The 14,158-nt window shown below is 41.3% G+C and overlaps 1 long non-coding RNA gene across 2 annotated transcripts; it reads right to left on the bottom strand.

The window, feature by feature from the left end:
* Window positions 1-2,994: 2,994 nt before the first annotated feature.
* LOC147756014 (uncharacterized) lies at window positions 2,995-13,640 on the bottom strand. 2 transcript variants are annotated; one of them, XR_015326073.1, is made up of 6 exons: window positions 13,400-13,640; window positions 10,228-10,375; window positions 7,093-7,221; window positions 5,093-5,257; window positions 4,181-4,241; window positions 2,995-3,584 (listed from the first exon to the last, which is right to left on the bottom strand). It is a non-coding gene; the product is annotated as an uncharacterized LOC147756014 (long non-coding RNA). The 2 variants fall into 2 exon arrangements; XR_015326072.1 differs by lacking the exon at window positions 7,093-7,221 and having other exon boundaries at window positions 13,400-13,619.
* Window positions 13,641-14,158: the final 518 nt, after the last annotated feature.

The following is a 14,158-nucleotide window of genomic DNA, read 5'->3' as shown; positions in this document are numbered from 1 at the left end:
TGTTACTTTAAAGAATGCTTAAATGCTGAGAAGGCACTAGCGCACGGCCCTGAAGCAGACATAACGAGGTTGCTAGCGCGGGCAAGTTTAAATAACAGGGCTACCGCCTTTTTAAAAATTTATATCACAGGCTATACGAGAATAGAATGTGTAGTGATGACGGAGTGCAACTTCTGTGGTAAAATGCCAATTTTGTGCCACATAGGCCTCACACGCCACTAGCTGCTATTCTAAATCTTGACTACATTGAAGACTATTAGAGAAGAAGTCTTATGGCGGGCAGCAGCGGTAGCAGAGGTCAGCACCGAAACCATGCTTACTAACTAGTGGGACCTGACTAGATGCTAATTGACGGCTTACTGTGAACGTGGTCCATTAATGACAATATACATATATACGTATATTTTCCATTTTTACAAAAACTGTTACATTGACTGTACAAACGGCTGTTATATATTAACTCAGCGACCCACCTAAGTAAAATTTTTGCTACTATTGTACAGCATATTCACTGTTATATCACCCGACTATATATATAAATTTATGAAACGGTCTCGCTTCTATCCAAAAGTGCCCTAATTCCGCAAATATTGCGGACTGGAATAAGAGTCATCTTGAGCCTACCGTCTTGATGTCATCCCTTTTATGACTGCCTTAAAGCATGCCACTAGGACGTGAACGGCATCAGCAAAGGCAAACTGTGATGTCGTTTGGAGATTTTTGCCAAAGGAAAGTCTTGTACAGCGGCAAAATTCAAAGCAGGTGGGTGGCTATAACATCTGTAAGCGATAGATATACAAGTAGGCACTAGGACTAGGCGACGAGGAACCGGACGAACCAGGCGCAGCAGTCAACTTGATTCAACAGAAGGCCGCGGTGGCAACGGAACAGCCTTCGCTCTTTGTTCCAGTGTTGTCATTACTTAAGTTATGCATTGGCTTCCTCAACAAGGCTCTGCCTGTAGCAACAACTGCGTTGGTTTTGTTGGTCAGTTTTACTCCGCGCCATCCGCCACCCGCGTCCAGTTGGGACTTCCACTTATCGCGCATTGCCTTTTTTTCGGTACTCCTTGCGCGCCTTTTCTTTATACAATGCATGTTGCACCTTTTTCACGCCACAGCGTCCGCTCCTGGTTCCGTGCAAGTTATGGGCGCCTCTGGGCCTGTTGGCTGTTTCTCGACGACCTACTTTGTTTGTGTTACACTGCGATCACACTCCTTCACTGTGTGTCGCCGCCATCATTTGGTCCTGCAGTTTTGTGATCAGGTAGCTTTTCGCTAACCCTGTCTTTTTTGCCTCCGTCGCTGACACTTACTTACGCACTGCACTCCGTGCCTCTGTACTCTATCCGCGCACTGCTAATGAAATGCCTGAGTCACACTATTCGAGACGGACAAAACTACAGGGCGAAACTCTCAGAAGGGATACGAACCGAGCCTCCTGAAGTCCCAAGTATCGCAGCGCACTATTGCCAAGTTGAAAAAAAGAATAGTTAAACAAAAGACGTTAAAGTACGGCTACATGACGAGGCTTCGGTTCATTACGCCAAACAATGTAGCCATAGTCACGCAAGTAATAGTCATTTTAATGGAAGCAGTATTCGCTATCTGGAAGTACTAGCATTAGTAGTATCAAACCTGTTTCACAACAAGAAGTTATTATACCAGGCCTTCCTTTTTCATTTAATGAAGAAAACTGTAAGCCAGCATATGTGTACACGGCATGTGTTCTGCCGTATCTTAAAGCCGTTAGCAGCTTTTACCGCCACTCGACCCACTGCAAACATCTTGTGGGTCGGATGTCTGTAAGAACTGCCGCTGCTTACGGACCTGCGTGATACACAATTGCTTAGGAAAATGTTATAGAGACCGCTGTAAGCTAGAAGCAGCAAAACAAAGAGGCGCGTACGACAACCCAGGATGCTAGCTCACGCTCGATCCATGAAGAAAAGTCGAGTCGATCAACTGCTTACTGGTAAATGTAGTTCTAATTAGGTACAGTGACGTTCGCATAGAACCACTTCGCTTGCGCAGAGTCTCGGCGCCAAGCGTGACTGCTCTTTTTTCCGCGGTGAACACATATTATATACAGGAAGGCCTTAGACCGGCTGAAGGTCGTTAGCCGATCCCGGAAATGTTATGAGCCAGCATGAGCTAGGCACGTTCGGCTGAAATCGCTAGGACGGAAGGGGTACTCACCAGATATTAGATTTCCAGCCGTAGGGCCTGCAGCTTGCAAACTTTACCAGCAGTTCTGCTCGTGCCCGCCGCTCCGTTCACCCCATTCGCGCGTCCTCCAGCAAAACAGCAAATGGTAGCTAGCAACGACAAAATCAGAAAGTAGAAACCAGCATTAAGTGTTCACTGGTGTCAGCGGTGATTGATAATCGTTGTCCTTCAGAGCGGAAGTGTGCCGATGGCGCTTTGAGTCACTGGCGTGAGCATCGTTGGCTACACAGAAGGCGAAAAGGCCAAGCAAGTCTGGTTATTGGATGTCGTTTGAGTAGCTGTAGACTACTAGCGGGAAGCACGATGGATTCGAAAGAAGCGCCACGTCAACAGAAGCGAGATACTATATTAGCTTGTTTCACTGAAGAACTTAATTGGCTGACTTTGGCTTACCTCCCGTCGTTTCTGTTCCCTCTTTTTTGGTTTGTGGAACGTTAAGGGACAAAGCTATCTCTTCTGTTTGTTAGAAAGCGAGTTTCGAAACACTTTAGTTTTACGGAAGCACAAGTTGGGCGTGAAGCCTATGCGTGATGTGAGGTAAGCTACTGTTCGAGACCGCGGGTGTACTAGACGTTCAGGCAGTCAGTCAGTCATATGTTGCTACGTAACCAGGCATTGCGAACCTTGCAGCCGTGTAAATTGAATGATTCAGTGGTACTTTGACTATGAGCACCATAGCAGTTGCTAGTCGCTGGAAACTTGCTAAGGAACAGGATTCTGCAGTAAAATAACAGGCGTAATAAAACTCTAGTAAAGGACAACCGTATCAAAACTAATTCGATATATTTATTTGGTTTGACCTTTTGCCTGAACAAAAATATAGAATGTCTGTTTTACTACACGACGTATTTGAAAAGCTTGGCCGTCAGTCGGAAACTGATAGCATGTTGGTCCGCTACTCGACTTTAGTACCCTTATGACCAGTTGTTTTATTCACAGTGTTAACCATAACACTTGGCTTCAGCTATCCATCATTCATGTGTTCCCGCGTGTCCTAATGCTCGCTCAGAAGTGTCCTAATGTCGCAGAGTCCTTATGGCACGGCCTTTTGACCACGCACTTCTATTCATAATTCTAGTTGACCCAAGTGCCTTTACGGCTTGAAGTTTTCCGGACATAGATCTGGTAGCTTTTCTTGCTTTTTGTACGCCATTCGTCTAGTCCCCCTTTCTCGTGAAGAAACATTACGCCCACACAAGGTCTTTTGAAACTGACCTATGCCTGTTTCCGCAACAGTGCCGATGAGACGTGACGCTGCCATTGGTGCTGACGAACGGTCAACGAAAGTAAATAGTGTATACATTACCCTTTAACTGTTCTTTTTCAGGATGCAATTAATTGCAGATAATGAGCGGGCTATAATAAACAAAGAAAGTGTACCGTGAAATACAGTCGTGAGTATTAAAATATAGTAGAGGTACAAAGCGAACTTCAGGCAGATCCAAGCGATTTACAACTAATTAGATTCAAGGTAACCTTTGAAATAGATGGAACTGTTTAGGATGTTCATATACAACAGTTTAGAAGATCAGAAAAATCAGTCTTTAGCTTCACCAGTCAAAAAACTCTGTAGGTCAATAAAGCCATAAAGTTAGTATTAGCAAATCAGGTGTCCATCGTATTTAAAGGCAATTTAAATGGGAAAGTTACATTTCAATTATACTACATGCTTTAGTTAAAGACGATCCGAGCTGAAGGAAGCAATTTCACCAATGGCATTAGGAAAAGTATGAACGAGATGCATAGTCGTCTGGGGTGAGTAAAATATCACATTCAAACCGAATGGCGCTAGTAATCAGTACAATTACACTTGCCTAATGGGCACCTTTTAAACCATATATTACTTAGGTACACCACGTCATTTTAGCGGAGCAGTATAGAGAGTGTGGCGCGATATTTTAAACAAATAACTAATTGGAATTTTCGACAGTAAAGTAACTGGTACCGCTTACCTGAATTAGTGTAGGAAGCTGTCTTTCAAGAAAACTTTGGTGAAGATGACGAATTGTACTTCTAACAAAACGAAGAGTTTGCACATTATCATCATAATGTAACAGCAGATTTTGATAAGAGTAGACAGACTGTAGGAGTAGAGGTCCCAGAATACCCTGTCTGTTCCCCAGACCTGGCGTTACTGGACTTCTTCGAGTAGACATACCATAAGCATGAAGCTTAAGCCGGACTTAGATCCTAACATCAAGTCTGGCGTTCTTTAGAGCTGACGCCAATAGACTTTTTTTTTTTTTTTTTTTTTTTTTATTATAGAGGTGCTTTAAAGACAAAGTCTGGGAGATTCCAACGCGTCAATAGAGCAGGATTGCGCTACAGCACTAAATTAAATATCTTTTAAAGTTCACGGGATAAATAGTCCACTGTTATCAGCTATTTTCCGTTTTAAAGATAACTCATTCGTAAATTATTTTGTTTCGGAATACTCTGCATGTATATAAATGTATATAAGCTTGAATAAAAACAAAACAAAAATGAATAACCTACTGGAAGATTCAGAGAAGTATCATCACAAGTAAGCCATGTGTGCATAAAATGCACTGTTTAATTTTTCCTTGTAACAGTTAGACGTAGGGTTTTGCCTTAAGAATCCATAGGCTAGAATGGAACGGGCCTTAAGTTCCCCGATAATCAACACTCGCAATTGTGCGAAGACCCTATTCAACTGATATACTGCCATATAATATTCTTATATTGTCGTGTTACTTATGATGTTACAATTTAACTATATTACTATGGATGACCAAGCATTACAACAAAACTGGCAGAGCGCTTCGTTTGTTTATCTAATTTGACTCAAGAAGTCGCCTTATCACGACACCGGCAGCTTCTTACGAACATAGTCTAATTTTTACCCAAGTATGAGCGATGCTTTTTCGTGCCGTTGGTAACATAAACTTAATTGGCAAATGTGCAATGACAAGTACGGCCTTTACCACTAGGCCTCGCTAAGTCCCTTGTGTACAATCTCACGAATCGCCCCACGTGAAGCCAGTCGACATTTACTTCATCACTTAGCCCTGAAGAGCGCAATAAAGAAGGTAAAAACAAAAAAGTGTCACTAATTTCCGTACGAGAATTTGCATAAAAGAGCTCTCACTTGATTTCATTGTAACTTAAAATGGGCCCTTCGGGCAAGCGGCACAGGCGACGGGCGAACCGGCTGACTCTTCGCTATCATTAGAGCCTGGAGTTAGATTTTCTTGGGAAGCGTTGAGAGCTTGTCGTCAATGTCATTGAGAACAGTTACAATATGCTGCAAATTATATATAAGCTGGTAAAATATTACCCTCAAGGGTCACCACATTTAAGAAGGCAAAGGTAATATCTGCGGAGCAAATGCTTTTGCTTTGCGCAGTATAAGCATATGCTTAATATGAAAACAAGTCGACATTAATTTGAAAAGTATCTTAGATATTTAAACCGACAGTGGTTCGTTATTATAGATTTGAACTTTTTTTTTGACAAAGCAATAACTTCCAACGCGCGCGCATGCTTTTAATACCATTTCCAAAGACAAAAATTGTATTTATGGTTGTGTTCGAATCCTTTGTCTCAACGCTTCTAATCACGACGTTTACTGGTGTCCTGGATTGACCTCTAACGACCTAGTCATGCAGTTGACGTCACAGACCTTAAAGCTACTGTATGCACTTCTACCTGCACCTACTCCATGACAAACGTGTAGTAGACTACAGTGTAATGTCATAATATAATCTCATCTAGCCTCATACAAACAACTAGGTTTCCCCCATAACCACCCAGAATTGTGGTTGACCCACGAGGCCCAACTGGCACTGTCCACGAAGGACCATGACCTAAAACGTGATGTTCCCGGTCTGCACCCACATCCACGCTATACCTATTAACCGCTGGTCCTTGCTCACGTGTATCTACCATCGCTATTTACAGCACAAAACACTTCGTTTCTTTCTGAAGTCGCTAGTACGTAGTGCGTCGCCTTGATCGTAGACAAGAATTCATTATCCCATATGGAGTGCAGCGTCTTCGCGAATCGACAGGCATGTTGCTCAGTAGGTGTAATAGGTCTGCATTCAATATATGAAAATTTTCAACGCTGGTCTATTGTCTCTCTTAGTAAAACATTCGAAGCAGTTTATCATTTCACTGGAACACACACATAATACTTATGAATGAGCCTGAGGGCAGGCAAAGGTAACGCAGATAGATCTATCAGCAATGTCCGGCTCCGAATTGCGTCTTCGCAGAGCCATATGGGGAAGGTTACTTCCAGAGCCACTTAGACTAGCATAAAGTGATTACAATGTAAATATTGTGAGCCTAGCATATCTAAGTGTCCTTAGAAATTCTATTGTTGGTTTGGAAAAGGCAGCAATGTTCAGAACCTTGTTTCGAACGATTTAGTACATATCCCTTAGAAAGCTACGTTAGGTGTAGGCTGTACGCTGTCCACTTCACGCACCAATGGGTAGTAATATTCTGAATTTGAAATAGTACAACGTAATACACGGGCGTGTTTAAGCCACTATCCTGCATAGTTGTAAACAAAAAAAGATATCTGTCTTAACTGCGTAGCTGATTACCGTGAAGCCGTTAACAACCAGCTATCGTAATATAGACCTATTATAAAATATAATTTGCATATTTTATCTATAACTCATTTTTTATGGTGCATAAAAATGGGTTATAAATAAATCTGTAATCTATTATTAGTATTTGGTGGCGAAATTTAACATAAACGGCATAAGAGCTTCTGAAAAGGCTGGCCTTCTCATTTCGTCCGTAGTTTTCGAATTCAATCTAAACATTTTCTAGGCTCCTTCGCATGCAGTTTTTGTGCCTTTTCCTGCCCGAGTTCAATCTCTATATTTACCTGGGCGAGTCGGGTCCGGCGCTGACCAGTTTATGTTTGTAAATTTGCCATGCGTACCGAGTTGAAATTGTGGAATAGATTCTATTTGGTCTATTTTAAAAAGAAAGTTACCGGGTAATTGTAATACTCCTGGAATGGGAAGAACAAATAAGCCTTTTGTGAGAATGAACAATAGAAGCGTTGAAATTAACGGCAGACATGCACTAAGACGGGCGCGCATACGCTGGGTTTTGGTGAAGTCTGATGTAGATGGGGCCGGCAATTGTTAGCCTTATTCTTTGGCCTTTCAGTATTGGACCTTCGTTTTGAAAGTTGATGCAAAGGCTAGAGAATTAATGTTACGTTGCATTACATAATGGGTTTTGTTTTTGCACGAGTGCTCATTGCATTACATTGCACGGTGTTTACGTGCAGTGCTGTCATACACCCAGCGCTCAAGGTCGCTATCCTTCACACATGTGATCAACACAACATAAAACGTGACTTTGCTAAAATTAGTAACAGACAACGTTAAATAACCGTGCTAGATTGTTCAGGTAAACACTTTGCCGGGAGCTGTTCTAGCGTTACAGCATCAGATCATTTCTGTCAAAAGCCCCGCGCAAATATATAAAAGAAGAGGTCAAAAATACTAGGTTACTTTTTTTTTAGTAATACCACTTAATTGTATACAGTATAGTTGAAAAAAAAAAATAAGAAGAGCTTGTTTCTGAAAATTAACTAGAAGCATATAGTTTTTAAAGGGTATCAATGTGTAAACTGCTAATGTCTATTTCAGATGCAGATATGGTCCACCGCAATTCTGTTATTCATTTAGAATTCTTAATTATTACAGGCCTGTTGTCTTCAGATAATTAATTATTCTCTCATTATAACATACTAAAATTACGTGTATCTACAACAAAGCACTGCATATTCCGCCAAAAATGTCCTCCCAATGGCGTGTTCGGAAACAGATAGAGATATGTATATATACATGTGTTCGTTTGTCTGGGAACCTATAGATATCGGTCAGATGTAAAAAAAAAAATTAGCACAACTTTGTAGACATGTTGATTGCTATGACCAAAGCTTCGCGGAAAACCTGACCAATAAACAACTGGACATAATATGCAGATCCACGCATCGATACACAAGGCATGTACAATTATCGACCCATGGGTAGTTTTTGTTTGATATCGCCAAGCGTAAGCCGTCGATTGTCATATATGCTTAAAATAGCACTAACGAAAGCTATCGTACCCTGTTATCTGTATAGTCATCAGGACACGATTTCGCGGCGACGATCTTCCTTCGTCGTCACGTACCACTTGCCTTCAGCTGCAGTCTTGCCGAATATATATATAACGCTCGTATTATAATTAGTGGACGAGAAAGAACGAGCTGCCAATAGTCGCGTTTCGCGATCAACCAAAAGCTGTTTGCTATGCCATGCCGGCGGTTCTTCTTGTTCCTTGTACACAGCATATTCGTGTCGGCCCTAGAGCTGACATATTCTATATCAGAACTATTGTGAGCCAATGAAAGCATCAAAATGAGAACTCAAGTCGGCCAAATCAACAACCGATTCCACATCCACTATGCTGACAACAGCAACGCGATATGCAACGCTGGAGAAATGTCTTTATTTACGCCTAAGTATCAAAGCAACGGGTGAGCAGTTGATGTTTACTTTTAGTACTAGACAATAAGAAAGATCAAAGCTGAAATCGATTTATAAACCGTGCCGGCGGAAATGTTTCCAATTATTCGTAATTATGTCAACGGCAGTGGAATGATAATTCAATTCGATGGCGTACATGACAGATTTTTATCGTCTGCTTAGCCAGCTTTTTAGGTTATCAATGGACAATTGGTTTGCAATGAAGGTCTACTGGGTGTGATTGCGTTAATGGTAGGGTCATTGCAATCGGCCAGGAAAGGCCGATTTTGCAGATTGATTCAAGCACTGCAGCAGTAGTGATCATAGGCTCAGTGTCATTTTGACTACGGCAAACTAGAGGGTAACGAAAACATCATCATCATCACAATCATCATTGTTGTTGTTGTCATCGCCGCCAACAGCAACAACAACACCTTTTGTTGTTGCTTGAAAATCAGTCTAATTAACGACTCTTAGCATTATTCTACATCGACATGTATAACGGTGTGGCTCGATTATGTTTAGTATGTAATTGAGGTACTCTATTTCACAATGTCGATTTAGACGTATTTAATGCCCTCAACGAAGACCACAAGATTCTGTTGTAGAAAATGGCTTTCCTAGGAATAGGCCATTACGTCTGGGCCTGGCATAAATTATTTATTGAGTCGGAGATATTGCTGCTCTGGGGTTTTTATCCTTAGAAACCCCTATGCATGTTACTTTCTGTTAGAGCTCGAATTTTAGCTACGTTTACGAGACACATCGTGCACAACGTACGATACGCCGAGACGACCAGAAAGACCGTCAACAATAGACTATAGCTTTATTAGGATGCAGCAGACGAAGCTTTGAAAAACGTTCCTAACTGTCGTATGTTTCAGACAATTAACCGGTCTCCGAAGTGAGCCTTTGTAACAGTACAGAAGGATACATTTTGGACGCGGCGAAATCAGCTGTTCGATTGTGCTCTGAAATGTTTACTAGGTACGACCCACCCATGTCCTCTAGATTGATTAATCATTAGGTGTTTTCAAATGGATATTTTATGTGTATGTATTGTTCTTATAGCGTCGCGTCAAAAAAATAATTTCATGTTTATATAATGCCATTGCTAAGCGGTCATATTTTCGCTCGTGCGACGTCGCAGCAATGACATTGGCTTTAGGGTTTCGCGAGCCTTTGCTTGTGTCCGGGAAGGCATGTTAGCCTGCAGGAACGCACTTTAGCCGCAATTGCATTGAACTTTCACGGTTGCGCAGCTAACAATTATATTCCCACCCGGTTTTCTATTTGCTCTGATTTTTATTGCAGAATGTCTACGTCAAGATTCGAACTTAGACTATCCCCTGTGTGGCTCCGGATATCGGGTACTGAGTTACGATGCCATTGCTGGCGCCTTTGTGTGACTCTACAACTGAACAATAAATGTTCTTTCGCTACTTTAAAGCAAAGCGATAGCCGTATTTTATTGTGACTTAGTGCCTGCTTACCTTATTGAGCTGTCTTTTTTAGCCCATCGGGATTGTTTGATGGATCCGTCCGTCCCCTTAAAAACAAATTTTCAGCATCTCCGCGCAGCGAATCTTCTGACGGTCTCAATAACTTGCTACGTTTTTATGGATATTTTCCTGCAAGCGACTTTGCAACAACATGATAACAGAATTTGTTATCTTTTTACGCGATCGTTGCGCGCTTATTTTTATATTGTACGCACAGGGACTGACTTGTCGAAATTTATCGTCTGGACCGCGTGATATCACGCTACGATCTTATTGCGTGCGCCTTCTGTTGAAAACCCTTTCGCTTAAATAACCTCGTTAATGTTTGTACAGTCACTACGGCGATTCGCAGTTTCGAACTGTTATGCGGCAACGCCATGTTAAAAAATAAATGCGAAATCTTCGTAAGGGTCATCCATCTGCTATCATAGAACATGATAACCATTACGGCTAATTTTAATTGTCAGACGGTAGCTTTTTGTGTTTTTTTTTAACTAACAGTAATTTTTCGATATAGACTAAATGAGGGCAATCAGTAAGGGCGGCTATCGTCAGCCAGCTATCAAGAACTAGGTATTGGCTCAGAGGGCCCATTTTTCTACCCATCCATTTATTTACGTAGTCTATGTGTACGTTTGTGTAAACTTCGAATAGCACCATTACGCGGTTCACATTCATAATTACGATGGCAGGCTTCACTATGATGATATCCCTTTGAGGGCACTTTCTGCCCATAAAACAGGGAGTGCCTGCTGGCGGGAGGGTTGCGTGTTCGCCAATATCTTCGGATGATGTAGGGCTGGGTAGTACCTCCCGCAGAGGGGGTGGTCGACCCAGCGAATAGGAAAGTGCGTGGGGTATGGACCGCGTCCATGAAGTGATAGCAATACTGTTCCGATAAAGGGCAAATAGATCAGTTCGCACTACCGGCATGGTCAGTGAGCCCCATTAGAACAAGCGACAGTGGCACTTTTCCTCGTGTACAACCATGAGAAGCGGCGACATTGATGACAGTTGTGCGCCGTGGACAGTGACGCGCGTAGTAAACAAATATAGTCACACATCACAGTAGCATGTACGCGATTGGGCATCATAAGCCCCGCACTAGCACATACCCCCATAGACGCTAATATTGCTGTAGCTGTTGTTGTTGTTGTTGTTGTTGTGACTAATCGATGACTTCATCTTGTTCGTTATCATCACCAATCATTGTCACCCACATCATCATCATCGGTATCACCGTCTTTACATGAGAATTACTGAAAGGGGAGACGGCATTGTGTGTGTGTGTGTCTGGGATGTGGCCTATTGGTGAGGTACTGGTTACGCCTGTGTACTTGTGTACTTTCTTGCGCGACAACGCTCATCCCAAACTTTTCCAGTTCGTAAAAATAAGTATATATAATCAGTTTTCAAACTATTCCCTTCACGACGATATGGACCTGCATTGTGAGATCGGCAGATAAACCATATAACGATAGGCAGGCCTCGATCGAAGCGGCACTTGTTTAGCGCAATTTTTACTTTTTTTTTTATTTATTACTATTTTTTTTTATTTTTATGTTATCTATGAATTATATTTATTTACTTATATATTATATTTTTTAGTTTATTATTTACTGTTATGGGTCAGCTAATATTCTCATGCAACATTTAAGGTGAGTCGATGTGCGATGGTGCCAGCCGATTGGAGCTAGACCAACAATGGCAAAAGTGTGACTAATTGAAAACGACGCCACATGGCTACTGTGCCATGTCGCAGTAAAAGACTTAGCTACAGGTTGTCACATATATATATATATATATCACCTACCGGTCAGTTTTCCCCCGAAATTTCAACCAGAGGAGCCGCTACCGATGTTTTTCTTTGTTTGCAAAGTTGTGTTGCTCGTTAATGCTACCTAAACGCGACTAGGTGCAAGATCTGACCGACGTTCAAAGGTTCTCACATGAAATGAGATCAGTCATGAACGGAATTTGGAAAATCATTGAAAGCCTTTTCCTTTACAGAATTCTAATTAATGCTGAAAGGACTAAGCAACACTTAGCTATGGGGCTGCGGTTATCATTTGGTGACATTTCCTTAAACCGAAATTCGAATATCTAATGCTCTAAAGGTTCGACGGGCTGTTTGGCTTCAAATACTGTACATTATATTTTTTTTTATGTAGACATTGAGAGATTTCAATGCAGTCTTTCGACGGAATCGTTTACGACGTCACAGATATACAGATTATGAAATAATTAAAATGCGTTGATATTAAACTTTTCAAAAATATTAGAGAATAAGATAGGTGATTAATGTAGACACCTGTACACCGTTGTTGATCGGCAAACATCCAAGCTCTACTTGAAAAGTAAGCAGCGCATAGATCCAAATTGAGGAGATCAATGCAACGGAGTATTTTGTTAAAATGAAAATGCTAAAGTGGTTGCGAAAGTAAGTTAAATACCGTAATCAAGTACACGTCCGAAAGCAGTAATATCGCCCCAGGTTTTTAGCAAATAAAAATTGCAGTTAAAAGAAATCACAGAGCGACTTGTGTTTCAATTCTGAAGCCGAACCAATGAAAGGCCTGAGCTAAGACCCTCTGCGACTTGTACCTATAATATTTTCGTATGAGTGTTCATTTAGCTGGTACCTCTTAGAGTGCCGGAAAGATTAGTTTGCGCTTTGTTTAACATACAGGGACACATTGTTTTGATTAGCGACTCCGATAGAAATAACGAGACAGAATAGCAAGTACTCACTCAAGGGCTACAAGGGTATGGTTTGAAGTTCTGCAATATGGTACGCATCTGAAACACACCCATTACAAATCCATTCGACTGTCTGGGCAAAATGAATGTTAAATATCTGCTTTATCTGTTGGCCATGCAAGAGTCTAAGCTAATTTAATTTAGATTACCGTTTCTTTTTGGGCCTACAGAGATGTTGTTAAAAGAAAAGGTTTACTATAGACGGGAATAGCAGATGGCACGATTTCCATTTATTATCGATTGGTGCTACGTTGTTAGGAAAGAAACAATTATCACGTCATGGAATTGTCAATCGAGACGCTCCGAGACGACCCGTACATAATCGATCGTTACATAAAAATTGAATTTTTCACCGTGTGGTCTAGGCAGTATCTGTGTTTTCCCGTCCGTGGATTGGTCTTACCATTGTAGGTGGAGTTGTCGTCGTTCTCTTGAGGTCATCAATGTCCATCTGTCGCTAAACGAAACCTAGCAACGATAATCAACTGAGGCTGAAAGGCTTATCACGCCTACGAGAGTACCAGCTGGCGTGGATTCCCTGTTTTATATTCTGGCTTGCTAGCAGACATAGGTTTCAACGAACAAGCTTATGCCGATAGATACGACATAGACACTCCACCCTTTCTCGTTGTTAATACGTCTTAAAGGTATTTCGCAGGGACGGCTCTCTATCCTCTCGGACGCTTATTTGTGTTCTAATTTCGATGAAATAACCCATTCATAATTCTGCTTTACCAAACTGTATCTATGTTATACTTAAGAAGTTCTATAATGTGATGTGGAACGTTTAGGTTTTAACTGGTATTCTCAATCAGGGGTAATAATAATGTTTACAAAAAAAAGGGATCGAAGGGCAAGTTGTCTGATATTATCGCTGACCGGATACCAGCTTCTAGAATCCTACTGTAGACAGTCGGCAGAACGGGTATGAACACGTCGTAGAGAACGGTTGGAAAACATTTCTAGGTGCTATAGAGAGAACGGCAAGCTACCGTTTGTGAAACAAACCAAAAAATAGAGCACTCCATCTATTTCATTATATTGCACTTTGTATAGACTCATAAAATTCTTCTACACAGCAGCTTAATAATGTGCTATTTTAAAAGACTTAACTAGTTCTTTAATAAATAGACAGTTTCTAAATAAATACATTCGTTAACTT

This window comes from Varroa destructor, unplaced genomic scaffold (assembly GCF_002443255.2).
Source record: "Varroa destructor unplaced genomic scaffold, Vdes_3.0 BEIS01000004.1, whole genome shotgun sequence".
Lineage (NCBI taxonomy): Eukaryota > Metazoa > Arthropoda > Arachnida > Mesostigmata > Varroidae > Varroa > Varroa destructor.
Note: the sequence above shows the minus strand (reverse complement) of the source record. Positions and strands in the feature narration are given on the sequence as shown.